The sequence below is a fragment of the Oncorhynchus gorbuscha genome, unplaced genomic scaffold, assembly GCF_021184085.1.
Source record: "Oncorhynchus gorbuscha isolate QuinsamMale2020 ecotype Even-year unplaced genomic scaffold, OgorEven_v1.0 Un_scaffold_2867, whole genome shotgun sequence".
Lineage (NCBI taxonomy): Eukaryota > Metazoa > Chordata > Actinopteri > Salmoniformes > Salmonidae > Oncorhynchus > Oncorhynchus gorbuscha.
The window spans coordinates 37,947-63,110 of NW_025747262.1; the positions used below are offsets into that span (position 1 = coordinate 37,947).

The 25,164-nt window shown below is 44.1% G+C and overlaps 33 non-coding genes across 33 annotated transcripts; all 33 read right to left on the bottom strand.

Annotated features, from left to right (window-relative positions):
• Positions 1-448: 448 nt before the first annotated feature.
• On the bottom strand, positions 449-535 carry trnay-gua. The gene is given in 2 exon segments: positions 449-484; positions 499-535. It is a non-coding gene; the product is annotated as a tRNA-Tyr (tRNA).
• Positions 536-1,798: 1,263 nt separating this feature from the next.
• trnay-gua lies at positions 1,799-1,885 on the bottom strand. The gene is given in 2 exon segments: positions 1,799-1,834; positions 1,849-1,885. It is a non-coding gene; the product is annotated as a tRNA-Tyr (tRNA).
• Positions 1,886-2,474: 589 nt separating this feature from the next.
• trnay-gua lies at positions 2,475-2,561 on the bottom strand. The gene is given in 2 exon segments: positions 2,475-2,510; positions 2,525-2,561. It is a non-coding gene; the product is annotated as a tRNA-Tyr (tRNA).
• Positions 2,562-3,149: 588 nt separating this feature from the next.
• On the bottom strand, positions 3,150-3,236 carry trnay-gua. The gene is given in 2 exon segments: positions 3,150-3,185; positions 3,200-3,236. It is a non-coding gene; the product is annotated as a tRNA-Tyr (tRNA).
• A 589-nt stretch (positions 3,237-3,825) lies between these two features.
• trnay-gua lies at positions 3,826-3,912 on the bottom strand. The gene is given in 2 exon segments: positions 3,826-3,861; positions 3,876-3,912. It is a non-coding gene; the product is annotated as a tRNA-Tyr (tRNA).
• A 1,257-nt stretch (positions 3,913-5,169) lies between these two features.
• Positions 5,170-5,256, bottom strand: trnay-gua. Its single transcript is given in 2 exon segments — positions 5,170-5,205; positions 5,220-5,256. It is a non-coding gene; the product is annotated as a tRNA-Tyr (tRNA).
• Positions 5,257-5,844: 588 nt separating this feature from the next.
• Positions 5,845-5,931, bottom strand: trnay-gua. The gene is given in 2 exon segments: positions 5,845-5,880; positions 5,895-5,931. It is a non-coding gene; the product is annotated as a tRNA-Tyr (tRNA).
• Positions 5,932-6,519: 588 nt separating this feature from the next.
• On the bottom strand, positions 6,520-6,606 carry trnay-gua. The gene is given in 2 exon segments: positions 6,520-6,555; positions 6,570-6,606. It is a non-coding gene; the product is annotated as a tRNA-Tyr (tRNA).
• A 588-nt stretch (positions 6,607-7,194) lies between these two features.
• trnay-gua lies at positions 7,195-7,281 on the bottom strand. The gene is given in 2 exon segments: positions 7,195-7,230; positions 7,245-7,281. It is a non-coding gene; the product is annotated as a tRNA-Tyr (tRNA).
• Positions 7,282-7,870: 589 nt separating this feature from the next.
• trnay-gua lies at positions 7,871-7,957 on the bottom strand. The gene is given in 2 exon segments: positions 7,871-7,906; positions 7,921-7,957. It is a non-coding gene; the product is annotated as a tRNA-Tyr (tRNA).
• Positions 7,958-8,591: 634 nt separating this feature from the next.
• Positions 8,592-8,678, bottom strand: trnay-gua. The gene is given in 2 exon segments: positions 8,592-8,627; positions 8,642-8,678. It is a non-coding gene; the product is annotated as a tRNA-Tyr (tRNA).
• A 590-nt stretch (positions 8,679-9,268) lies between these two features.
• Positions 9,269-9,355, bottom strand: trnay-gua. The gene is given in 2 exon segments: positions 9,269-9,304; positions 9,319-9,355. It is a non-coding gene; the product is annotated as a tRNA-Tyr (tRNA).
• A 588-nt stretch (positions 9,356-9,943) lies between these two features.
• trnay-gua lies at positions 9,944-10,030 on the bottom strand. The gene is given in 2 exon segments: positions 9,944-9,979; positions 9,994-10,030. It is a non-coding gene; the product is annotated as a tRNA-Tyr (tRNA).
• A 587-nt stretch (positions 10,031-10,617) lies between these two features.
• trnay-gua lies at positions 10,618-10,704 on the bottom strand. The gene is given in 2 exon segments: positions 10,618-10,653; positions 10,668-10,704. It is a non-coding gene; the product is annotated as a tRNA-Tyr (tRNA).
• A 591-nt stretch (positions 10,705-11,295) lies between these two features.
• On the bottom strand, positions 11,296-11,382 carry trnay-gua. The gene is given in 2 exon segments: positions 11,296-11,331; positions 11,346-11,382. It is a non-coding gene; the product is annotated as a tRNA-Tyr (tRNA).
• A 588-nt stretch (positions 11,383-11,970) lies between these two features.
• Positions 11,971-12,057, bottom strand: trnay-gua. Its single transcript is given in 2 exon segments — positions 11,971-12,006; positions 12,021-12,057. It is a non-coding gene; the product is annotated as a tRNA-Tyr (tRNA).
• A 589-nt stretch (positions 12,058-12,646) lies between these two features.
• trnay-gua lies at positions 12,647-12,733 on the bottom strand. Its single transcript is given in 2 exon segments — positions 12,647-12,682; positions 12,697-12,733. It is a non-coding gene; the product is annotated as a tRNA-Tyr (tRNA).
• Positions 12,734-13,320: 587 nt separating this feature from the next.
• Positions 13,321-13,407, bottom strand: trnay-gua. The gene is given in 2 exon segments: positions 13,321-13,356; positions 13,371-13,407. It is a non-coding gene; the product is annotated as a tRNA-Tyr (tRNA).
• Positions 13,408-14,720: 1,313 nt separating this feature from the next.
• Positions 14,721-14,807, bottom strand: trnay-gua. Its single transcript is given in 2 exon segments — positions 14,721-14,756; positions 14,771-14,807. It is a non-coding gene; the product is annotated as a tRNA-Tyr (tRNA).
• Positions 14,808-15,393: 586 nt separating this feature from the next.
• Positions 15,394-15,480, bottom strand: trnay-gua. Its single transcript is given in 2 exon segments — positions 15,394-15,429; positions 15,444-15,480. It is a non-coding gene; the product is annotated as a tRNA-Tyr (tRNA).
• A 586-nt stretch (positions 15,481-16,066) lies between these two features.
• On the bottom strand, positions 16,067-16,152 carry trnay-gua. Its single transcript is given in 2 exon segments — positions 16,067-16,101; positions 16,116-16,152. It is a non-coding gene; the product is annotated as a tRNA-Tyr (tRNA).
• A 588-nt stretch (positions 16,153-16,740) lies between these two features.
• On the bottom strand, positions 16,741-16,827 carry trnay-gua. The gene is given in 2 exon segments: positions 16,741-16,776; positions 16,791-16,827. It is a non-coding gene; the product is annotated as a tRNA-Tyr (tRNA).
• A 588-nt stretch (positions 16,828-17,415) lies between these two features.
• trnay-gua lies at positions 17,416-17,502 on the bottom strand. Its single transcript is given in 2 exon segments — positions 17,416-17,451; positions 17,466-17,502. It is a non-coding gene; the product is annotated as a tRNA-Tyr (tRNA).
• A 589-nt stretch (positions 17,503-18,091) lies between these two features.
• On the bottom strand, positions 18,092-18,178 carry trnay-gua. Its single transcript is given in 2 exon segments — positions 18,092-18,127; positions 18,142-18,178. It is a non-coding gene; the product is annotated as a tRNA-Tyr (tRNA).
• Positions 18,179-18,767: 589 nt separating this feature from the next.
• On the bottom strand, positions 18,768-18,854 carry trnay-gua. The gene is given in 2 exon segments: positions 18,768-18,803; positions 18,818-18,854. It is a non-coding gene; the product is annotated as a tRNA-Tyr (tRNA).
• Positions 18,855-19,439: 585 nt separating this feature from the next.
• trnay-gua lies at positions 19,440-19,526 on the bottom strand. The gene is given in 2 exon segments: positions 19,440-19,475; positions 19,490-19,526. It is a non-coding gene; the product is annotated as a tRNA-Tyr (tRNA).
• Positions 19,527-20,115: 589 nt separating this feature from the next.
• trnay-gua lies at positions 20,116-20,202 on the bottom strand. Its single transcript is given in 2 exon segments — positions 20,116-20,151; positions 20,166-20,202. It is a non-coding gene; the product is annotated as a tRNA-Tyr (tRNA).
• A 605-nt stretch (positions 20,203-20,807) lies between these two features.
• Positions 20,808-20,894, bottom strand: trnay-gua. Its single transcript is given in 2 exon segments — positions 20,808-20,843; positions 20,858-20,894. It is a non-coding gene; the product is annotated as a tRNA-Tyr (tRNA).
• Positions 20,895-21,481: 587 nt separating this feature from the next.
• Positions 21,482-21,569, bottom strand: trnay-gua. Its single transcript is given in 2 exon segments — positions 21,482-21,518; positions 21,533-21,569. It is a non-coding gene; the product is annotated as a tRNA-Tyr (tRNA).
• A 1,260-nt stretch (positions 21,570-22,829) lies between these two features.
• Positions 22,830-22,916, bottom strand: trnay-gua. The gene is given in 2 exon segments: positions 22,830-22,865; positions 22,880-22,916. It is a non-coding gene; the product is annotated as a tRNA-Tyr (tRNA).
• A 589-nt stretch (positions 22,917-23,505) lies between these two features.
• trnay-gua lies at positions 23,506-23,592 on the bottom strand. The gene is given in 2 exon segments: positions 23,506-23,541; positions 23,556-23,592. It is a non-coding gene; the product is annotated as a tRNA-Tyr (tRNA).
• A 588-nt stretch (positions 23,593-24,180) lies between these two features.
• trnay-gua lies at positions 24,181-24,267 on the bottom strand. Its single transcript is given in 2 exon segments — positions 24,181-24,216; positions 24,231-24,267. It is a non-coding gene; the product is annotated as a tRNA-Tyr (tRNA).
• Positions 24,268-24,856: 589 nt separating this feature from the next.
• trnay-gua lies at positions 24,857-24,943 on the bottom strand. Its single transcript is given in 2 exon segments — positions 24,857-24,892; positions 24,907-24,943. It is a non-coding gene; the product is annotated as a tRNA-Tyr (tRNA).
• Between the last annotated feature and the right edge of the window lie 221 nt (positions 24,944-25,164).

The window sequence follows — 25,164 nt, forward strand, 5'->3', positions numbered from 1 at the left end:
CTAATGCTCTATTCCTCTGAGCTACATCCCCTTAGATTGCAAGTAGTTGCATTTGGGAATAGACAAAAAGTGAGCCAAGGAAGAAAATCGCTGTTTAGCTCCCTCACTGCAAATTGTCTTTTTCTCTCTCCCTTTTGGTCCAGTGGTTCAGATTCGGTTCTTTTACCACCGCGGCCTGGGTTTGATTCCCGCTCAGGGAATTACTTGATTTTGGGGAAACACTAGGCATAAGTCCAAAACGTGGTACAACTGCTGAAAAAGTTATACTCTTCTGAGTCAGCGACCTAAGGACTGTTGCAATCTCGAGAACTCTCTGCTGCTCTACCAACATTCCTTTCATAGGTCAACAAGTGAAGATTTCTTCTCTCAGGGAAATATATTTTTGTCAAGCACATGTCAAGGTGCACTGCTGTCAAAAAGTTGGCGTAAACCACAAGAAAAAGTACAATCCTTTGAGCCGGATTTGAACCAGCGACCTAAGGATTACAGCAATTTCACCTACAGTCCTCCGCTCTACCAACTGAGCTATCAAAGGGTGACAAATACAGTCAAACGCCATCCCCTAGATGGTCAGAGGTTCGACAGAAGCATATGTTCCCTTTAAGAAATTAATCTGCTGAGTTTGGTGGTTTCTTGAAGCTGCTGAGGATTGCCCCCAGGTCTTCGTACGTTCAACTAATGCTCTATTCCTCTGAGCTACATCCCCTTAGATTGCAAGTAGTTGCATTTGGGAATAGACAAAAAGTGAGCCGAGGAAGAAAATCGCTGTTTAGCTCCCTCACTGCGAATTGTCTTTTTCTCTCTCCCTTTTGGTCCAGTGGTTCAGATTCGGTTCTTTTACCACCGCGGCCTGGGTTTGATTCCCGCTCAGGGAATTACTTGATTTTGGGGAAACACTAGGCATAAGTCCAAAACTTGGTACAACTGCTGAAAAAGTTATACTCTTCTGAGTCAGCGACCTAAGGACTGTTGCAATCTCGAGAACTCTCTGCTGCTCTACCAACATTCCTTTCATAGGTCAACAAGTGAAGATTTCTTCTCTCAGGGAAATATATTTTTGTCAAGCACATGTCAAGGTGCACTGCTGTCAAAAAGTTGGCGTAAACCACAAGAAAAAGTACAATCCTTTGAGCCGGATTTGAACCAGCGACCTAAGGATTACAGCAATTTCACCTACAGTCCTCCGCTCTACCAAATGAGCTTTTAAAGGGTGAAAAATACAGTCAACGTCATCCCCTAGATGGTCAGAGGTTCGGCAGAAGCAAATGTTCCCTTTAAGAAATTAATCTGCTGAGTTTGGTGGTTTCTTGGAGCTGCTGAGGATTGCCCCAAGGTCTTCGTACGTTCAACTAATGCTCTATTCCACTGAGCTACATCCCCTTAGATTGCAAGTAGTTGCATTCGGGAATAGACAAAAAGTCAGCCGAGGAAGAAAATCGCTGTTTAGCCCCCTCACTGCGAAATGTCTTTTTCTCTCTTCCTTTTGACCCAGTGGTTCAGATTCGGTTCTTTTACCACCGCGGCCTGGGTTTGATTCCCGCTCAGGGAATTACTTGATTTTGGGGAAACACTAGGCATGAGTCCAAAACTTGGTACAACTGCTGAAAAAGTTATACTCTTCTGAGTCAGCGACCTAAGGACTGTTGCAATCTCGAGAACTCTCTGCTGCTCTACCAACATTCCTTTCATAGGTCAACAAGTGAAGATTTCTTCTCTCAGGGAAATATATTTTTTGTCAAGCACATGTCAAGGTGCACTGCTGTCAAAAAGTTGGCGTAAACCACAAGAAAAAGTACAATCCTTTGAGCCGGATTTGAACCAGCGACCTAAGGATTACAGCAATTTCACCTACAGTCCTCCGCTCTACCAACTGAGCTATCAAAGGGTGACAAATACAGTCAAACGCCATTCCCTAGATGGTCAGAGGTTCGACAGAAGCATATGTTCCCTTTAAGAAATTAATCTGCTGAGTTTGGTGGTTTCTTGAAGCTGCTGAGGATTGCCCCCAGGTCTTCGTACGTTCAACTAATGCTCTATTCCTCTGAGCTACATCCCCTTAGATTGCAAGTAGTTGCATTTGGGAATAGACAAAAAGTGAGCCGAGGAAGAAAATCGCTGTTTAGCTCCCTCACTGCGAAATGTCTTTTTCTCTCTCCCTTTTGGTCCAGTGGTTCAGATTCGGTTCTTTTACCACCGCGGCCTGGGTTTGATTCCCGCTCAGGGAATTACTTGATTTTGGGGAAACACTAGGCATAAGTCCAAAACTTGGTACAACTGCTGAAAAAGTTATACTCTTCTGAGTCAGCGACCTAAGGACTGTTGCAATCTCGAGAACTCTCTGCTGCTCTACCAACATTCCTTTCATAGGTCAACAAGTGAAGATTTCTTCTCTCAGGGAAATATATTTTTTGTCAAGCACATGTCAAGGTGCACTGCTGTCAAAAAGTTGGCGTAAACCACAAGAAAAAGTACAATCCTTTGAGCCGGATTTGAACCAGCGACCTAAGGATTACAGCAATTTCACCTACAGTCCTCCGCTCTACCAACTGAGCTATCAAAGGGTGACAAATACAGTCAAACGCCATCCCCTAGATGGTCAGAGGTTCGACAGAAGCATATGTTCCCTTTAAGAAATTAATCTGCTGAGTTTGGTGGTTTCTTGAAGCTGCTGAGGATTGCCCCCAGGTCTTCGTACGTTCAACTAATGCTCTATTCCTCTGAGCTACATCCCCTTAGATTGCAAGTAGTTGCATTTGGGAATAGACAAAAAGTGAGCCGAGGAATAAAATCGCTGTTTAGCTCCCTCACTGCGAATTGTCTTTTTCTCTCTCCCTTTGGTCCAGTGGTTCAGATTCGGTTCTTTTACCACCGCGGCCTGGGTTTGATTCCCGCTCAGGGAATTACTTGATTTTGGGGAAACACTAGGCATAAGTCCAAAACTTGGTACAACTGCTGAAAAAGTTATACTCTTCTGAGTCAGCGACCTAAGGACTGTTGCAATCTCGAGAACTCTCTGCTGCTCTACCAACATTCCTTTCATAGGTCAACAAGTGAAGATTTCTTCTCTCAGGGAAATATATTTTTTGTCAAGCACATGTCAAGGTGCACTGCTGTCAAAAAGTTGGCGTAAACCACAAGAAAAAGTACAATCCTTTGAGCCGGATTTGAACCAGCGACCTAAGGATTACAGCAATTTCACCTACAGTCCTCCGCTCTACCAACTGAGCTATCAAAGGGTGACAAATACAGTCAAACGCCATTCCCTAGATGGTCAGAGGTTCGACAGAAGCATATGTTCCCTTTAAGAAATTAATCTGCTGAGTTTGGTGGTTTCTTGAAGCTGCTGAGGATTGCCCCCAGGTCTTCGTACGTTCAACTAATGCTCTATTCCTCTGAGCTACATCCCCTTAGATTGCAAGTAGTTGCATTTGGGAATAGACAAAAAGTGAGCCGAGGAATAAAATCGCTGTTTAGCTCCCTCACTGCGAAATGTCTTTTTCTCTCTCCCTTTTGGTCCAGTGGTTCAGATTCGGTTCTTTTACCACCGCGGCCTGGGTTTGATTCCCGCTCAGGGAATTACTTGATTTTGGGGAAACACTAGGCATGAGTCCAAAACTTGGTACAACTGCTGAAAAAGTTATACTCTTCTGAGTCAGCGACCTAAGGACTGTTGCAATCTCGAGAACTCTCTGCTGCTCTACCAACATTCCTTTCATAGGTCAACAAGTGAAGATTTCTTCTCTCAGGGAAATATATTTTTTGTCAAGCACATGTCAAGGTGCACTGCTGTCAAAAAGTTGGCGTAAACCACAAGAAAAAGTACAATCCTTTGAGCCGGATTTGAACCAGCGACCTAAGGATTACAGCAATTTCACCTACAGTCCTCCGCTCTACCAACTGAGCTATCAAAGGGTGACAAATGCAGTCAAACGCCATCCCCTAGATGGTCAGAGGTTCGACAGAAGCATATGTTCCCTTTAAGAAATTAATCTGCTGAGTTTGGTGGTTTCTTGAAGCTGCTGAGGATTGCCCCCAGGTCTTCGTACGTTCAACTAATGCTCTATTCCTCTGAGCTACATCCCCTTAGATTGCAAGTAGTTGCATTTGGGAATAGACAAAAAGTGAGCCGAGGAATAAAATCGCTGTTTAGCCCCTCACTGCGAAATGTCTTTTTCTCTCTCCCTTTTGGTCCAGTGGTTCAGATTCGGTTCTTTTACCACCGCGGCCTGGGTTTGATTCCCGCTCAGGGAATTACTTGATTTTGGGGAAACACTAGGCATAAGTCCAAAACTTGGTACAACTGCTGAAAAAGTTATACTCTTCTGAGTCAGCGACCTAAGGAAGGACTGTTGCAATCTCGAGAACTCTCTGCTGCTCTACCAACATTCCTTTCATAGGTCAACAAGTGAAGATTTCTTCTCTCAGGGAAATATATTTTTTGTCAAGCACATGTCAAGGTGCACTGCTGTCAAAAAGTTGGCGTAAACCACAAGAAAAAGTACAATCCTTTGAGCCAGCGACCTAAGGATTACAGCAATTTCACCTACAGTCCTCCGCTCTACCAACTGAGCTATCAAAGGGTGACAAATACAGTCAAACGCCATTCCCTAGATGGTCAGAGGTTCGACAGAAGCATATGTTCCCTTTAAGAAATTAATCTGCTGAGTTTGGTGGTTTCTTGAAGCTGCTGAGGATTGCCCCCAGGTCTTCGTACGTTCAACTAATGCTCTATTCCACTGAGCTACATCCCCTTAGATTGCAAGTAGTTGCATTTGGGAATAGACAAAAAGTGAGCCGAGGAAGAAAATCGCTGTTTAGCCCCCTCACTGCGAAATGTCTTTTTCTCTCTCCCTTTTGGTCCAGTGGTTCAGATTCGGTTCTTTTACCACCGCGGCCTGGGTTTGATTCCCGCTCAGGGAATTACTTGATTTTGGGGAAACACTAGGCATGAGTCCAAAACTTGGTACAACTGCTGAAAAAGTTATACTCTTCTGAGTCAGCGACCTAAGGACTGTTGCAATCTCGAGAACTCTCTGCTGCTCTACCAACATTCCTTTCATAGGTCAACAAGTGAAGATTTCTTCTCTCAGGGAAATATATTTTTTGTCAAGCACATGTCAAGGTGCACTGCTGTCAAAAAGTTGGCGTAAACCACAAGAAAAAGTACAATCCTTTGAGCCGGATTTGAACCAGCGACCTAAGGATTACAGCAATTTCACCTACAGTCCTCCGCTCTACCAACTGAGCTATCAAAGGGTGACAAATGCAGTCAAACGCCATCCCCTAGATGGTCAGAGGTTCGACAGAAGCATATGTTCCCTTTAAGAAATTAATCTGCTGAGTTTGGTGGTTTCTTGAAGCTGCTGAGGATTGCCCCCAGGTCTTCGTACGTTCAACTAATGCTCTATTCCTCTGAGCTACATCCCCTTAGATTGCAAGTAGTTGCATTTGGGAATAGACAAAAAGTGAGCCGAGGAATAAAATCGCTGTTTAGCTCCCTCACTGCGAAATGTCTTTTTCTCTCTCCCTTTTGGTCCAGTGGTTCAGATTCGGTTCTTTTACCACCGCGGCCTGGGTTTGATTCCCGCTCAGGGAATTACTTGATTTTGGGGAAACACTAGGCATAAGTCCAAAACTTGGTACAACTGCTGAAAAAGTTATACTCTTCTGAGTCAGCGACCTAAGGACTGTTGCAATCTCGAGAACTCTCTGCTGCTCTACCAACATTCCTTTCATAGGTCAACAAGTGAAGATTTCTTCTCTCAGGGAAATATATTTTTTGTCAAGCACATGTCAAGGTGCACTGCTGTCAAAAAGTTGGCGTAAACCACAAGAAAATTATAATCCTTTGAGCTGGATTTGAAACAGCGACCTAAGGATTACAGCAATTTCACCTACAGTCCTCCGCTCTACCAACTGAGCTATCAAAGGGTGACAAATGCAGTCAAACGCCATTCCCTAGATGGTCAGAGGTTCGACAGAAGCATATGTTCCCTTTAAGAAATTAATCTGCTGAGTTTGGTGGTTTCTTGAAGCTGCTGAGGATTGCCCCCAGGTCTTCGTACGTTCAACTAATGCTCTATTCCTCTGAGCTACATCCCCTTAGATTGCAAGTAGTTGCATTTGGGAATAGACAAAAAGTGAGCCGAGGAAGAAAATCGCTGTTTAGCCCCCTCACTGCGAAATGTCTTTTCTCTCTCCCTTTTGGTCCAGTGGTTCAGATTCGGTTCTTTTACCACCGCGGCCTGGGTTTGATTCCCGCTCAGGGAATTACTTGATTTTGGGGAAACACTAGGCATAAGTCCAAAACGTGGTACAACTGCTGAAAAAGTTATACTCTTCTGAGTCAGCGACCTAAGGACTGTTGCAATCTCGAGAACTCTCTGCTGCTCTACCAACATTCCTTTCAAAGGTCAACAAGTGAAGATTTCTTCTCTCAGGGAAATATATTTTTTGTCAAGCACATGTCAAGGTGCACTGCTGTCAAAAAGTTGGCGTAAACCACAAGAAAAAGTACAATCCTTTGAGCCGGATTTGAACCAGCGACCTAAGGATTACAGCAATTTCACCTACAGTCCTCCGCTCTACCAACTGAGCTATCAAAGGGTGACAAATACAGTCAAACGCCATTCCCTAGATGGTCAGAGGTTCGACAGAAGCATATGTTCCCTTTAAGAAATTAATCTGCTGAGTTTGGTGGTTTCTTGAAGCTGCTGAGGATTGCCCCCAGGTCTTCGTACGTTCAACTAATGCTCTATTCCTCTGAGCTACATCCCCTTAGATTGCAAGTAGTTGCATTTGGGAATAGACAAAAAGTGAGCCGAGGAAGAAAATCGCTGTTTAGCCCCTCACTGCGAAATGTCTTTTTCTCTCTCCCTTTTGGTCCAGTGGTTCAGATTCGGTTCTTTTACCACCGCGGCCTGGGTTTGATTCCCGCTCAGGGAATTACTTGATTTTGGGGAAACACTAGGCATAAGTCCAAAACGTGGTACAACTGCTGAAAAAGTTATACTCTTCTGAGTCAGCGACCTAAGGACTGTTGCAATCTCGAGAACTCTCTGCTGCTCTACCAACATTCCTTTCATAGGTCAACAAGTGAAGATTTCTTCTCTCAGGGAAATATATTTTTTGTCAAGCACATGTCAAGGTGCACTGCTGTCAAAAAGTTGGCGTAAACCACAAGAAAAAGTACAATCCTTTGAGCCGGATTTGAACCAGCGACCTAAGGATTACAGCAATTTCACCTACAGTCCTCCGCTCTACCAACTGAGCTATCAAAGGGTGACAAATGCAGTCAAACGCCATCCCCTAGATGGTCAGAGGTTCGACAGAAGCATATGTTCCCTTTAAGAAATTAATCTGCTGAGTTTGGTGGTTTCTTGAAGCTGCTGAGGATTGCCCCCAGGTCTTCGTACGTTCAACTAATGCTCTATTCCTCTGAGCTACATCCCCTTAGATTGCAAGTAGTTGCATTTGGGAATAGACAAAAAGTGAGCCGAGGAATAAAATCGCTGTTTAGCTCCCTCACTGCGAAATGTCTTTTTCTCTCTCCCTTTTGGTCCAGTGGTTCAGATTCGGTTCTTTTACCACCGCGGCCTGGGTTTGATTCCCGCTCAGGGAATTACTTGATTTTGGGGAAACACTAGGCATAAGTCCAAAACTTGGTACAACTGCTGAAAAAGTTATACTCTTCTGAGTCAGCGACCTAAGGACTGTTGCAATCTCGAGAACTCTCTGCTGCTCTACCAACATTCCTTTCATAGGTCAACAAGTGAAGATTTCTTCTCTCAGGGAAATATATTTTTTGTCAAGCACATGTCAAGGTGCACTGCTGTCAAAAAGTTGGCGTAAACCACAAGAAAAAGTACAATCCTTTGAGCCGGATTTGAACCAGCGACCTAAGGATTACAGCAATTTCACCTACAGTCCTCCGCTCTACCAACTGAGCTATCAAAGGGTGACAAATACAGTCAAACGCCATTCCCTAGATGGTCAGAGGTTCGACAGAAGCATATGTTCCCTTTAAGAAATTAATCTGCTGAGTTTGGTGGTTTCTTGAAGCTGCTGAGGATTGCCCCCAGGTCTTCGTACGTTCAACTAATGCTCTATTCCACTGAGCTACATCCCCTTAGATTGCAAGTAGTTGCATTTGGGAATAGACAAAAAGTGAGCCGAGGAATAAAATCGCTGTTTAGCTCCCTCACTGCGAAATGTCTTTTTCTCTCCCTTTTGGTCCAGTGGTTCAGATTCGGTTCTTTTACCACCGCGGCCTGGGTTTGATTCCCGCTCAGGGAATTACTTGATTTTGGGGAAACACTAGGCATGAGTCCAAAACTTGGTACAACTGCTGAAAAAGTTATACTCTTCTGAGTAATATAATAATAATAATAATATATGCCATGAGTTTTATCAAAGCGACCAGCGACCTAAGGACTGTTGCAATCTCGAGAACTCTCTGCTGCTCTACCAACATTCCTTTCATAGGTCAACAAGTGAAGATTTCTTCTCTCAGGGAAATATATTTTTTGTCAAGCACATGTCAAGGTGCACTGCTGTCAAAAAGTTGGCGTAAACCACAAGAAAAAGTACAATCCTTTGAGCCGGATTTGAGCCAGCGACCTAAGGATTACAGCAATTTCACCTACAGTCCTCCGCTCTACCAACTGAGCTATCAAAGGGTGACAAATACAGTCAAACGCCATTCCCTAGATGGTCAGAGGTTCGACAGAAGCATATGTTCCCTTTAAGAAATTAATCTGCTGAGTTTGGTGGTTTCTTGAAGCTGCTGAGGATTGCCCCCAGGTCTTCGTACGTTCAACTAATGCTCTATTCCTCTGAGCTACATCCCCTTAGATTGCAAGTAGTTGCATTTGGGAATAGACAAAAAGTGAGCCGAGGAAGAAAAATCGCTGTTTAGCTCCCTCACTGCGAAATGTCTTTTTCTCTCTCCCTTTTGGTCCAGTGGTTCAGATTCGGTTCTTTTACCACCGCGGCCTGGGTTTGATTCCCGCTCAGGGAATTACTTGATTTTGGGGAAACACTAGGCATAAGTCCAAAACGTGGTACAACTGCTGAAAAAGTTATACTCTTCTGAGTCAGCGACCTAAGGACTGTTGCAATCTCGAGAACTCTCTGCTGCTCTACCAACATTCCTTTCATAGGTCAACAAGTGAAGATTTCTTCTCTCAGGGAAATATATTTTTTGTCAAGCACATGTCAAGGTGCACTGCTGTCAAAAAGTTGGCGTAAACCACAAGAAAAAGTACAATCCTTTGAGCCGGATTTGAACCAGCGACCTAAGGATTACAGCAATTTCACCTACAGTCCTCCGCTCTACCAACTGAGCTATCAAAGGGTGACAAATACAGTCAAACGCCATTCCCTAGATGGTCAGAGGTTCGACAGAAGCATATGTTCCCTTTAAGAAATTAATCTGCTGAGTTTGGTGGTTTCTTGAAGCTGCTGAGGATTGCCCCCAGGTCTTCGTACGTTCAACTAATGCTCTATTCCTCTGAGCTACATCCCCTTAGATTGCAAGTAGTTGCATTTGGGAATAGACAAAAAGTGAGCCGAGGAATAAAATCGCTGTTTAGCCCCCTCACTGCGAATTGTCTTTTTCTCTCTCCCTTTTGGTCCAGTGGTTCAGATTCGGTTCTCTTACCACCGCGGCCAGGGTTTGATTCCCGCTCAGGGAATTACTTGATTTTGGGGAAACACTAGGCATGAGTCCAAAACTTGGTACAACTGCTGAAAAAGTTATACTCTTCTTAGTCAGCGACCTAAGGACTGTTGCAATCTCGCGAACTCTCTGCTGCTCTACCAACATTCCTTTCATAGGTCAACAAGTGAAGATTTCTCTCTCAGGGAAATATATTTTTTGTCAAGCACATGTCAAGGTGCACTGCTGTCAAAAAGTTGGCGTAAACCACAAGAAAAAGTACAATCCTTTGAGCCGGATTTGAACCAGCGACCTAAGGATTACAGCAATTTCACCTACAGTCCTCCGCTCTACCAACTGAGCTATCAAAGGGTGACAAATACAGTCAAACGCCATTCCCTAGATGGTCAGAGGTTCGACAGAAGCATATGTTCCCTTTAAGAAATTAATCTGCTGAGTTTGGTGGTTTCTTGAAGCTGCTGAGGATTGCCCCCAGGTCTTCGTACGTTCAACTAATGCTCTATTCCACTGAGCTACATCCCCTTAGATTGCAAGTAGTTGCATTTGGGAATAGACAAAAAGTGAGCCGAGGAATAAAATCGCTGTTTAGCCCCTCACTGCGAAATGTCTTTTTCTCTCTCCCTTTGGTCCAGTGGTTCAGATTCGGTTCTTTTACCACCGCGGCCTGGGTTTGATTCCCGCTCAGGGAATTACTTGATTTTGGGGAAACACTAGGCATAAGTCCAAAACGTGGTACAACTGCTGAAAAAGTTATACTCTTCTGAGTCAGCGACCTAAGGACTGTTGCAATCTCGAGAACTCTCTGCTGCTCTACCAACATTCCTTTCATAGGTCAACAAGTGAAGATTTCTTCTCTCAGGGAAATATATTTTTTGTCAAGCACATGTCAAGGTGCACTGCTGTCAAAAAGTTGGCGTAAACCACAAGAAAAAGTACAATCCTTTGAGCCGGATTTGAACCAGCGACCTAAGGATTACAGCAATTTCACCTACAGTCCTCCGCTCTACCAACTGAGCTATCAAAGGGTGACAAATACAGTCAAACGCCATTCCCTAGATGGTCAGAGGTTCGACAGAAGCATATGTTCCCTTTAAGAAATTAATCTGCTGAGTTTGGTGGTTTCTTGAAGCTGCTGAGGATTGCCCCCAGGTCTTCGTACGTTCAACGTTAATGCTCTATTCCTCTGAGCTACATCCCCTTAGATTGCAAGTAGTTGCATTTGGGAATAGACAAAAAGTGAGCCGAGGAATAAAATCGCTGTTTAGCTCCCTCACTGCGAAATGTCTTTTTCTCTCTCCCTTTTGGTCCAGTGGTTCAGATTCGGTTCTTTTACCACCGCGGCCTGGGTTTGATTCCCGCTCAGGGAATTACTTGATTTTGGGGAAACACTAGGCATAAGTCCAAAACGTGGTACAACTGCTGAAAAAGTTATACTCTTCTGAGTCAGCGACCTAAGGACTGTTGCAATCTCGAGAACTCTCTGCTGCTCTACCAACATTCCTTTCATAGGTCAACAAGTGAAGATTTCTTCTCTCAGGGAAATATATTTTTTGTCAAGCACATGTCAAGGTGCACTGCTGTCAAAAAGTTGGCGTAAACCACAAGAAAAAGTACAATCCTTTGAGCCGGATTTGAACCAGCGACCTAAGGATTACAGCAATTTCACCTACAGTCCTCCGCTCTACCAACTGAGCTATCAAAGGGTGACAAATACAGTCAAACGCCATTCCCTAGATGGTCAGAGGTTCGACAGAAGCATATGTTCCCTTTAAGAAATTAATCTGCTGAGTTTGGTGGTTTCTTGAAGCTGCTGAGGATTGCCCCCAGGTCTTCGTACGTTCAACTAATGCTCTATTCCACTGAGCTACATCCCCTTAGATTGCAAGTAGTTGCATTTGGGAATAGACAAAAAGTGAGCCGAGGAATAAAATCGCTGTTTAGCCCCCTCACTGCGAATTGTCTTTTTCTCTCTCCCTTTTGGTCCAGTGGTTCAGATTCGGTTCTTTTACCACCGCGGCCTGGGTTTGATTCCCGCTCAGGGAATTACTTGATTTTGGGGAAACACTAGGCATGAGTCCAAAACTTGGTACAACTGCTGAAAAGTTATACTCTTCTGAGTCAGCGACCTAAGGACTGTTGCAATCTCGAGAACTCTCTGCTGCTCTACCAACATTCCTTTCATAGGTCAACAAGTGAAGATTTCTTCTCTCAGGGAAATATATTTTTTGTCAAGCACATGTCAAGGTGCACTGCTGTCAAAAAGTTGGCGTAAACCACAAGAAAAAGTACAATCCTTTGAGCCGGATTTGAACCAGCGACCTAAGGATTACAGCAATTTCACCTACAGTCCTCCGCTCTACCAACTGAGCTATCAAAGGGTGACAAATACAGTCAAACGCCATCCCCTAGATGGTCAGAGGTTCGACAGAAGCATATGTTCCCTTTAAGAAATTAATCTGCTGAGTTTGGTGGTTTCTTGAAGCTGCTGAGGATTGCCCCCAGGTCTTCGTACGTTCAACTAATGCTCTATTCCTCTGAGCTACATCCCCTTAGATTGCAAGTAGTTGCATTTGGGAATAGACAAAAAGTGAGCCGAGGAATAAAATCGCTGTTTAGCTCCCTCACTGCGAAATGTCTTTTTCTCTCTCCCTTTTGGTCCAGTGGTTCAGATTCGGTTCTTTTACCACCGCGGCCTGGGTTTGATTCCCGCTCAGGGAATTACTTGATTTTGGGGAAACACTAGGCATAAGTCCAAAACTTGGTACAACTGCTGAAAAAGTTATACTCTTCTGAGTCAGCGACCTAAGGACTGTTGCAATCTCGAGAACTCTCTGCTGCTCTACCAACATTCCTTTCATAGGTCAACAAGTGAAGATTTCTTCTCTCAGGGAAATATATTTTTTGTCAAGCACATGTCAAGGTGCACTGCTGTCAAAAAGTTGGCGTAAACCACAAGAAAAAGTACAATCCTTTGAGCCGGATTTGAACCAGCGACCTAAGGATTACAGCAATTTCACCTACAGTCCTCCGCTCTACCAACTGAGCTATCAAAGGGTGACAAATACAGTCAAACGCCATTCCCTAGATGGTCAGAGGTTCGACAGAAGCATATGTTCCCTTTAAGAAATTAATCTGCTGAGTTTGGTGGTTTCTTGAAGCTGCTGAGGATTGCCCCCAGGTCTTCGTACGTTCAACTAATGCTCTATTCCTCTGAGCTACATCCCCTTAGATTGCAAGTAGTTGCATTTGGGAATAGACAAAAAGTGAGCCGAGGAAGAAAATCGCTGTTTAGCTCCCTCACTGCGAAATGTCTTTTTCTCTCTCCCTTTTGGTCCAGTGGTTCAGATTCGGTTCTTTTACCACCGCGGCCTGGGTTTGATTCCCGCTCAGGGAATTACTTGATTTTGGGGAAACACTAGGCATAAGTCCAAAACTTGGTACAACTGCTGAAAAAGTTATACTCTTCTGAGTCAGCGACCTAAGGACTGTTGCAATCTCGAGAACTCTCTGCTGCTCTACCAACATTCCTTTCATAGGTCAACAAGTGAAGATTTCTTCTCTCAGGGAAATATATTTTTGTCAAGCACATGTCAAGTGCACTGCTGTCAAAAAGTTGGCGTAAACCACAAGAAAAAGTACAATCCTTTGAGCCGGATTTGAACCAGCGACCTAAGGATTACAGCAATTTCACCTACAGTCCTCCGCTCTACCAACTGAGCTATCAAAGGGTGACAAATACAGTCAAACGCCATTCCCTAGATGGTCAGAGGTTCGACAGAAGCATATGTTCCCTTTAAGAAATTAATCTGCTGAGTTTGGTGGTTTCTTGAAGCTGCTGAGGATTGCCCCCAGGTCTTCGTACGTTCAACTAATGCTCTATTCCACTGAGCTACATCCCCTTAGATTGCAAGTAGTTGCATTTGGGAATAGACAAAAAGTGAGCCGAGGAATAAAATCGTTGTTTAGCTCCCTCACTGCGAAATGTCTTTTTCTCTCTCCCTTTTGGTCCAGTGGTTCAGATTCGGTTCTTTTACCACCGCGGCCTGGGTTTGATTCCCGCTCAGGGAATTACTTGATTTTGGGGAAACACTAGGCATGAGTCCAAAACTTGGTACAACTGCTGAAAAAGTTATACTCTTCTGAGTAATATAATAATAATAATAATATATGCATTTAGCAGACCTTTTATCCAGGACTGTCAGCGACCTAAGGACTGTTGCAATCTCGAGAACTCTCTGCTGCTCTACCAACATTCCTTTCATAGGTCAACAAGTGAAGATTTCTTCTCTCAGGGAAATATATTTTTGTCAAGCACATGTCAAGGTGCACTGCTGTCAAAAAGTTGGCGTAAACCACAAGAAAAAGTACAATCCTTTGAGCCATTTGAACCAGCGACCTAAGGATTACAGCAATTTCACCTACAGTCCTCCGCTCTACCAACTGAGCTATCAAAGGGTGACAAATACAGTCAAACGCCATTCCCTAGATGGTCAGAGGTTCGACAGAAGCATATGTTCCCTTTAAGAAATTAATCTGCTGAGTTTGGTGGTTTCTTGAAGCTGCTGAGGATTGCCCCCAGGTCTTCGTACGTTCAACTAATGCTCTATTCCTCTGAGCTACATCCCCTTAGATTGCAAGTAGTTGCATTTGGGAATAGACAAAAAGTGAGCCGAGGAATAAAATCGCTGTTTAGCCCCTCACTGCGAAATGTCTTTTTCTCTCTCCTTTTGGTCCAGTGGTTCAGATTCGGTTCTTTTACCACCGCGGCCTGGGTTTGATTCCCGCTCAGGGAATTACTTGATTTTGGGGAAACACTAGGCATAAGTCCAAAACGTGGTACAACTGCTGAAAAAGTTATACTCTTCTGAGTCAGCGACCTAAGGACTGTTGCAATCTCGAGAACTCTCTGCTGCTCTACCAACATTCCTTTCAAAGGTCAACAAGTGAAGATTTCTTCTCTCAGGGAAATATATTTTTGTCAAGCACATGTCAAGGTGCACTGCTGTCAAAAAGTTGGCGTAAACCACAAGAAAAAGTACAATCCTTTGAGCCGGATTTGAACCAGCGACCTAAGGATTACAGCAATTTCACCTACAGTCCTCCGCTCTACCAACTGAGCTATCAAAGGGTGACAAATACAGTCAAACGCCATTCCCTAGATGGTCAGAGGTTCGACAGAAGCATATGTTCCCTTTAAGAAATTAATCTGCTGAGTTTGGTGGTTTCTTGAAGCTGCTGAGGATTGCCCCCAGGTCTTCGTACGTTCAACTAATGCTCTATTCCACTGAGCTACATCCCCTTAGATTGCAAGTAGTTGCATTTGGGAATAGACAAAAAGTGAGCCGAGGAAGAAAATCGCTGTTTAGCCCCCTCACTGCGAAATGTCTTTTCTCTCCCTTTTGGTCCAGTGGTTCAGATTCGGTTCTTTTACCACCGCGGCCTGGGTTTGATTCCCGCTCAGGGAATTACTTGATTTTGGGGAAACACTAGGCATAAGTCCAAAACTTGGTACAACTGCTGAAAAAGTTATACTCTTCTGAGTCAGCGACCTAAGGACTGTTGCAATCTCGAGAACTCTCTGCTGCTCTACCAACATTCCTTTCATAGGTCAACAAGTGAAGATTTCTTCTCTCAGGGAAATATATTTTTTGTCAAGCACATGTCAAGGTGCACTGCTGTCAAAAAGTTGGCGTAAACCACAAGAAAAAGTACAATCCTTTGAGCCGGATTTGAACCAGCGACCTAAGGATTACAGCAATTTCACCTACAGTCCTCCGCTCTACCAACTGAGCTATCAAAGGGTGACAAATACAGTCAAACGCCATTCCCTAGATGGTCAGAGGTTCGACAGAAGCATATGTTCCCTTTAAGAAATTAATCTGCTGAGTTTGGTGGTTTCTTGAAGCTGCTGAGGATTGCCCCCAGGTCTTCGTACGTTCAACTAATGCTCTATTCCTCTGAGCTACATCCCCTTAGATTGCAAGTAGTTGCATTTGGGAATAGACAAAAAGTGAGCCGAGGAAGAAAATCGCTGTTTAGCCCCCTCACTGCGAAATGTCTTTTTCTCTCCCTTTTGGTCCAGTGGTTCAGATTCGGTTCTTTTACCACCGCGGCCTGGGTTTGATTCCCGCTCAGGGAATTACTTGATTTTGGGGAAACACTAGGCATAAGTCCAAAACTTGGTACAACTGCTGAAAAAGTTATACTCTTCTGAGTCAGCGACCTAAGGACTGTTGCAATCTCGAGAACTCTCTGCTGCTCTACCAACATTCCTTTCATAGGTCAACAAGTGAAGATTTCTTCTCTCAGGGAAATATATTTTTGTCAAGCACATGTCAAGGTGCACTGCTGTCAAAAAGTTGGCGTAAACCACAAGAAAAAGTACAATCCTTTGAGCCGATTTGAACCAGCGACCTAAGGATTACAGCAATTTCACCTACAGTCCTCCGCTCTACCAACTGAGCTATCAAAGGGTGACAAATACAGTCAAACGCCATTCCCTAGATGGTCAGAGGTTCGACAGAAGCATATGTTCCCTTTAAGAAATTAATCTGCTGAGTTTGGTGGTTTCTTGAAGCTGCTGAGGATTGCCCCCAGGTCTTCGTACGTTCAACTAATGCTCTATTCCTCTGAGCTACATCCCCTTAGATTGCAAGTAGTTGCATTTGGGAATAGACAAAAAGTGAGCCGAGGAATAAAATCGCTGTTTAGCCCCTCACTGCGAAATGTCTTTTTCTCTCTCCCTTTTGGTCCAGTGGTTCAGATTCGGTTCTTTTACCACCGCGGCCTGGGTTTGATTCCCGCTCAGGGAATTACTTGATTTTGGGGAAACACTAGGCATGAGTCCAAAACTTGGTACAACTGCTGAAAAAGTTATACTCTTCTGAGTCAGCGACCTAAGGACTGTTGCAATCTCGAGAACTCTCTGCTGCTCTACCAACATTCCTTTCATAGGTCAACAAGTGAAGATTTCTTCTCTCAGGGAAATATATTTTTTGTCAAGCACATGTCAAGGTGCACTGCTGTCAAAAAGTTGGCGTAAACCACAAGAAAAAGTACAATCCTTTGAGCCGGATTTGAACCAGCGACCTAAGGATTACAGCAATTTCACCTACAGTCCTCCGCTCTACCAACTGAGCTATCAAAGGGTGACAAATACAGTCAAACGCCATTCCCTAGATGGTCAGAGGTTCGACAGAAGCATATGTTCCCTTTAAGAAATTAATCTGCTGAGTTTGGTGGTTTCTTGAAGCTGCTGAGGATTGCCCCCAGGTCTTCGTACGTTCAACTAATGCTCTATTCCTCTGAGCTACATCCCCTTAGATTGCAAGTAGTTGCATTTGGGAATAGACAAAAAGTGAGCCGAGGAATAAAATCGCTGTTTAGCTCCCTCACTGCGAAATGTCTTTTTCTCTCTCCCTTTTGGTCCAGTGGTTCAGATTCGGTTCTTTTACCACCGCGGCCTGGGTTTGATTCCCGCTCAGGGAATTACTTGATTTTGGGGAAACACTAGGCATGAGTCCAAAACTTGGTACAACTGCTGAAAAAGTTATACTCTTCTGAGTCAGCGACCTAAGGACTGTTGCAATCTCGAGAACTCTCTGCTGCTCTACCAACATTCCTTTCATAGGTCAACAAGTGAAGATTTCTTCTCTCAGGGAAATATATTTTTGTCAAGCACATGTCAAGGTGCACTGCTGTCAAAAAGTTGGCGTAAACCACAAGAAAAAGTACAATCCTTTGAGCCGGATTTGAACCAGCGACCTAAGGATTACAGCAATTTCACCTACAGTCCTCCGCTCTACCAACTGAGCTATCAAAGGGTGACAAATACAGTCAAACGCCATCCCCTAGATGGTCAGAGGTTCGACAGAAGCATATGTTCCCTTTAAGAAATTAATCTGCTGAGTTTGGTGGTTTCTTGAAGCTGCTGAGGATTGCCCCCAGGTCTTCGTACGTTCAACTAATGCTCTATTCCTCTGAGCTACATCCCCTTAGATTGCAAGTAGTTGCATTTGGGAATAGACAAAAAGTGAGCCGAGGAAGAAAATCGCTGTTTAGCTCCCTCACTGCGAAATGTCTTTTTCTCTCTCCCTTTTGGTCCAGTGGTTCAGATTCGGTTCTTTTACCACCGCGGCCTGGGTTTGATTCCCGCTCAGGGAATTACTTGATTTTGGGGAAACACTAGGCATAAGTCCAAAACTTGGTACAACTGCTGAAAAAGTTATACTCTTCTGAGTCAGCGACCTAAGGACTGTTGCAATCTCGAGAACTCTCTGCTGCTCTACCAACATTCCTTTCATAGGTCAACAAGTGAAGATTTCTTCTCTCAGGGAAATATATTTTTTGTCAAGCACATGTCAAGGTGCACTGCTGTCAAAAAGTTGGCGTAAACCACAAGAAAAAGTACAATCCTTTGAGCCGGATTTGAACCAGCGACCTAAGGATTACAGCAATTTCACCTACAGTCCTCCGCTCTACCAACTGAGCTATCAAAGGGTGACAAATACAGTCAAACGCCATCCCCTAGATGGTCAGAGGTTCGACAGAAGCATATGTTCCCTTTAAGAAATTAATCTGCTGAGTTTGGTGGTTTCTTGAAGCTGCTGAGGATTGCCCCCAGGTCTTCGTACGTTCAACTAATGCTCTATTCCACTGAGCTACATCCCCTTAGATTGCAAGTAGTTGCATTTGGGAATAGACAAAAAGTGAGCCGAGGAATAAAATCGCTGTTTAGCTCCCTCACTGCGAAATGTCTTTTTCTCTCTCCCTTTTGGTCCAGTGGTTCAGATTCGGTTCTTTTACCACCGCGGCCTGGGTTTGATTCCCGCTCAGGGAATTACTTGATTTTGGGGAAACACTAGGCATGAGTCCAAAACTTGGTACAACTGCTGAAAAAGTTATACTCTTCTGAGTCAGCGACCTAAGGACTGTTGCAATCTCGAGAACTCTCTGCTGCTCTACCAACATTCCTTTCAAAGGTCAACAAGTGAAGATTTCTTCCCTCAGGGAAATATATTTTTTGTCAAGCACATGTCAAGGTGCACTGCTGTCAAAAAGTTGGCGTAAACCACAAGAAAAAGTACAATCCTTTGAGCCGGATTTGAACCAGCGACCTAAGGATTACAGCAATTTCACCTACAGTCCTCCGCTCTACCAACTGAGCTATCAAAGGGTGACAAATACAGTCAAACGCCATTCCCTAGATGGTCAGAGGTTCGACAGAAGCATATGTTCCCTTTAAGAAATTAATCTGCTGAGTTTGGTGGTTTCTTGAAGCTGCTGAGGATTGCCCCCAGGTCTTCGTACGTTCAACTAATGCTCTATTCCTCTGAGCTACATCCCCTTAGATTGCAAGTAGTTGCATTTGGGAATAGACAAAAAGTGAGCCGAGGAATAAAATCGCTGTTTAGCCCCCTCACTGCGAAATGTCTTTTTCTCTCCCTTTTGGTCCAGTGGTTCAGATTCGGTTCTTTTACCACCGCGGCCTGGGTTTGATTCCCGCTCAGGGAATTACTTGATTTTGGGGAAACACTAGGCATAAGTCCAAAACTTGGTACAACTGCTGAAAAAGTTATACTCTTGAGTCAGCGACCTAAGGACTGTTGCAATCTCGAGAACTCTCTGCTGCTCTACCAACATTCCTTTCATAGGTCAACAAGTGAAGATTTCTTCTCTCAGGGAAATATATTTTTTGTCAAGCACATGTCAAGGTGCACTGCTGTCAAAAAGTTGGCGTAAACCACAAGAAAAAGTACAATCCTTTGAGCCGGATTTGAACCAGCGACCTAAGGATTACAGCAATTTCACCTACAGTCCTCCGCTCTACCAACTGAGCTATCAAAGGGTGACAAATACAGTCAAACGCCATTCCCTAGATGGTCAGAGGTTCGACAGAAGCATATGTTCCCTTTAAGAAATTAATCTGCTGAGTTTGGTGGTTTCTTGAAGCTGCTGAGGATTGCCCCCAGGTCTTCGTACGTTCAACTAATGCTCTATTCCTCTGAGCTACATCCCCTTAGATTGCAAGTAGTTGCATTTGGGAATAGACAAAAAGTGAGCCGAGGAAGAAAAATGCTGTTTAGCCCCCTCACTGCGAAATGTCTTTTTCTCTCTCCCTTTTGGTCCAGTGGTTCAGATTCGGTTCTTTTACCACCGCGGCCTGGGTTTGATTCCCGCTCAGGGAATTACTTGATTTTGGGGAAACACTAGGCATAAGTCCAAAACTTGGTACAACTGCTGAAAAAGTTATACTCTTCTGAGTCAGCGACCTAAGGACTGTTGCAATCTCGAGAACTCTCTGCTGCTCTACCAACATTCCTTTCATAGGTCAACAAGTGAAGATTTCTTCTCTCAGGGAAATATATTTTTTGTCAAGCACATGTCAAGGTGCACTGCTGTCAAAAAGTTGGCGTAAACCACAAGAAAAAGTACAATCCTTTGAGCCGGATTTGAACCAGCGACCTAAGGATTACAGCAATTTCACCTACAGTCCTCCGCTCTACCAACTGAGCTATCAAAGGGTGACAAATACAGTCAAACGCCATTCCCTAGATGGTCAGAGGTTCGACAGAAGCATATGTTCCCTTTAAGAAATTAATCTGCTGAGTTTGGTGGTTTCTTGAAGCTGCTGAGGATTGCCCCCAGGTCTTCGTACGTTCAACTAATGCTCTATTCCTCTGAGCTACATCCCCTTAGATTGCAAGTAGTTGCATTTGGGAATAGACAAAAAGTGAGCCGAGGAATAAAATCGCTGTTTAGCCCCCTCACTGCGAAATGTCTTTTCTCTCTCCCTTTTGGTCCAGTGGTTCAGATTCGGTTCTTTTACCACCGCGGCCTGGGTTTGATTCCCGCTCAGGGAATTACTTGATTTTGGGGAAACACTAGGCATGAGTCCAAAACTTGGTACAACTGCTGAAAAAGTACAACTGCTGAAAAAGTTATACTCTTCTGAGTCAGCGACCTAAGGACTGTTGCAATCTCGAGAACTCTCTGCTGCTCTACCAACATTCCTTTCATAGGTCAACAAGTGAAGATTTCTTCTCTCAGGGAAATATATTTTTTGTCAAGCACATGTCAAGGTGCACTGCTGTCAAAAAGTTGGCGTAAACCACAAGAAAAAGTACAATCCTTTGAGCCGGATTTGAACCAGCGACCTAAGGATTACAGCAATTTCACCTACAGTCCTCCGCTCTACCAACTGAGCTATCAAAGGGTGACAAATACAGTCAAACGCCATCCCCTAGATGGTCAGAGGTTCGACAGAAGCATATGTTCCCTTTAAGAAATTAATCTGCTGAGTTTGGTGGTTTCTTGAAGCTGCTGAGGATTGCCCCCAGGTCTTCGTACGTTCAACTAATGCTCTATTCCTCTGAGCTACATCCCCTTAGATTGCAAGTAGTTGCATTTGGGAATAGACAAAAAGTGAGCCGAGGAATAAAATCGCTGTTTAGCCCCTCACTGCGAAATGTCTTTTTCTCTCTCCCTTTTGGTCCAGTGGTTCAGATTCGGTTCTTTTACCACCGCGGCCTGGGTTTGATTCCCGCTCAGGGAATTACTTGATTTTGGGGAAACACTAGGCATAAGTCCAAAACTTGGTACAACTGCTGAAAAAGTTATACTCTTCTGAGTCAGCGACCTAAGGACTGTTGCAATCTCGAGAACTCTCTGCTGCTCTACCAACATTCCTTTCATAGGTCAACAAGTGAAGATTTCTTCTCTCAGGGAAATATATTTTTGTCAAGCACATGTCAAGGTGCACTGCTGTCAAAAAGTTGGCGTAAACCACAAGAAAAAGTACAATCCTTTGAGCCAGGATTTGAACCAGCGACCTAAGGATTACAGCAATTTCACCTACAGTCCTCCGCTCTACCAACTGAGCTATCAAAGGGTGACAAATACAGTCAAACGCCATTCCCTAGATGGTCAGAGGTTCGACAGAAGCATATGTTCCCTTTAAGAAATTAATCTGCTGAGTTTGGTGGTTTCTTGAAGCTGCTGAGGATTGCCCCCAGGTCTTCGTACGTTCAACTAATGCTCTATTCCTCTGAGCTACATCCCCTTAGATTGCAAGTAGTTGCATTTGGGAATAGACAAAAAGTGAGCCGAGGAATAAAATCGCTGTTTAGCCCCCTCACTGCGAAATGTCTTTTTCTCTCCCTTTTGGTCCAGTGGTTCAGATTCGGTTCTTTTACCACCGCGGCCTGGGTTTGATTCCCGCTCAGGGAATTACTTGATTTTGGGAAACACTAGGCATAAGTCCAAAACTTGGTACAACTGCTGAAAAAGTTATACTCTTCTGAGTCAGCGACCTAAGGACTGTTGCAATCTCGAGAACTCTCTGCTGCTCTACCAACATTCCTTTCATAGGTCAACAAGTGAAGATTTCTTCTCTCAGGGAAATATATTTTTGTCAAGCACATGTCAAGGTGCACTGCTGTCAAAAAGTTGGCGTAAACCACAAGAAAAAGTACAATCCTTTGAGCCGATTTGAACCAGCGACCTAAGGATTACAGCAATTTCACCTACAGTCCTCCGCTCTACCAACTGAGCTATCAAAGGGTGACAAATACAGTCAAACGCCATTCCCTAGATGGTCAGAGGTTCGACAGAAGCATATGTTCCCTTTAAGAAATTAATCTGCTGAGTTTGGTGGTTTCTTGAAGCTGCTGAGGATTGCCCCCAGGTCTTCGTACGTTCAACTAATGCTCTATTCCTCTGAGCTACATCCCCTTAGATTGCAAGTAGTTGCATTTGGGAATAGACAAAAAGTGAGCCGAGGAATAAAATCGCTGTTTAGCTCCCTCACTGCGAAATGTCTTTTTCTCTCTCCCTTTTGGTCCAGTGGTTCAGATTCGGTTCTTTTACCACCGCGGCCTGGGTTTGATTCCCGCTCAGGGAATTACTTGATTTTGGGGAAACACTAGGCATAAGTCCAAAACGTGGTACAACTGCTGAAAAAGTTATACTCTTCTGAGTCAGCGACCTAAGGACTGTTGCAATCTCGAGAACTCTCTGCTGCTCTACCAACATTCCTTTCATAGGTCAACAAGTGAAGATTTCTTCTCTCAGGGAAATATATTTTTTGTCAAGCACATGTCAAGGTGCACTGCTGTCAAAAAGTTGGCGTAAACCACAAGAAAAAGTACAATCCTTTGAGCCGGATTTGAACCAGCGACCTAAGGATTACAGCAATTTCACCTACAGTCCTCCGCTCTACCAACTGAGCTATCAAAGGGTGACAAATACAGTCAAACGCCATTCCCTAGATGGTCAGAGGTTCGACAGAAGCATATGTTCCCTTTAAGAAATTAATCTGCTGAGTTTGGTGGTTTCTTGAAGCTGCTGAGGATTGCCCCCAGGTCTTCGTACGTTCAACTAATGCTCTATTCCTCTGAGCTACATCCCCTTAGATTGCAAGTAGTTGCATTTGGGAATAGACAAAAAGTGAGCCGAGGAATAAAATCGCTGTTTAGCTCCCTCACTGCGAAATGTCTTTTTCTCTCTCCCTTTTGGTCCAGTGGTTCAGATTCGGTTCTTTTACCACCGCGGCCTGGGTTTGATTCCCGCTCAGGGAATTACTTGATTTTGGGGAAACACTAGGCATAAGTCCAAAACTTGGTACAACTGCTGAAAAAGTTATACTCTTCTGAGTCAGCGACCTAAGGACTGTTGCAATCTCGAGAACTCTCTGCTGCTCTACCAACATTCCTTTCATAGGTCAACAAGTGAAGATTTCTTCTCTCAGGGAAATATATTTTTTGTCAAGCACATGTCAAGGTGCACTGCTGTCAAAAAGTTGGCGTAAACCACAAGAAAAAGTACAATCCTTTGAGCCGGATTTGAACCAGCGACCTAAGGATTACAGCAATTTCACCTACAGTCCTCCGCTCTACCAACTGAGCTATCAAAGGGTGACAAATACAGTCAAACGCCATCCCCTAGATGGTCAGAGGTTCGACAGAAGCATATGTTCCCTTTAAGAAATTAATCTGCTGAGTTTGGTGGTTTCTTGAAGCTGCTGAGGATTGCCCCCAGGTCTTCGTACGTTCAACTAATGCTCTATTCCTCTGAGCTACATCCCCTAGATTGCAAGTAGTTGCATTTGGGAATAGACAAAAAGTGAGCCGAGGAAGAAAATCGCTGTTTAGCTCCCTCACTGCGAAATGTCTTTTTCTCTCTCCCTTTTGGTCCAGTGGTTCAGATTCGGTTCTTTTACCACCGCGGCCTGGGTTTGATTCCCGCTCAGGGAATTACTTGATTTTGGGGAAACACTAGGCATGAGTCCAAAACTTGGTACAACTGCTGAAAAAGTTATACTCTTCTGAGTCAGCGACCTAAGGACTGTTGCAATCTCGAGAACTCTCTGCTGCTCTACCAACATTCCTTTCATAGGTCAACAAGTGAAGATTTCTTCTCTCAGGGAAATATATTTTTTGTCAAGCACATGTCAAGGTGCACTGCTGTCAAAAAGTTGGCGTAAACCACAAGAAAAAGTACAATCCTTTGAGCCGGATTTGAACCAGCGACCTAAGGATTACAGCAATTTCACCTACAGTCCTCCGCTCTACCAACTGAGCTATCAAAGGGTGACAAATACAGTCAAACGCCATTCCCTAGATGGTCAGAGGTTCGACAGAAGCATATGTTCCCTTTAAGAAATTAATCTGCTGAGTTTGGTGGTTTCTTGAAGCTGCTGAGGATTGCCCCCAGGTCTTCGTACGTTCAACTAATGCTCTATTCCTCTGAGCTACATCCCCTTAGATTGCAAGTAGTTGCATTTGGGAATAGACAAAAAGTGAGCCGAGGAAGAAAATCGCTGTTTAGCTCCCTCACTGCGAAATGTCTTTTTCTCTCTCCCTTTTGGTCCAGTGGTTCAGATTCGGTTCTTTTACCACCGCGGCCTGGGTTTGATTCCCGCTCAGGGAATTACTTGATTTTGGGGAAACACTAGGCATAAGTCCAAAACTTGGTACAACTGCTGAAAAAGTTATACTCTTCTGAGTCAGCGACCTAAGGACTGTTGCAATCTCGAGAACTCTCTGCTGCTCTACCAACATTCCTTTCATAGGTCAACAAGTGAAGATTTCTTCTCTCAGGGAAATATATTTTTTGTCAAGCACATGTCAAGGTGCACTGCTGTCAAAAAGTTGGCGTAAACCACAAGAAAAAGTACAATCCTTTGAGCCGGATTTGAACCAGCGACCTAAGGATTACAGCAATTTCACCTACAGTCCTCCGCTCTACCAACTGAGCTATCAAAGGGTGACAAATGCAGTCAAACGCCATTCCCTAGATGGTCAGAGGTTCGACAGAAGCATATGTTCCCTTTAAGAAATTAATCTGCTGAGTTTGGTGGTTTCTTGAAGCTGCTGAGGATTGCCCCCAGGTCTTCGTACGTTCAACTAATGCTCTATTCCTCTGAGCTACATCCCCTTAGATTGCAAGTAGTTGCATTTGGGAATAGACAAAAAGTGAGCCGAGGA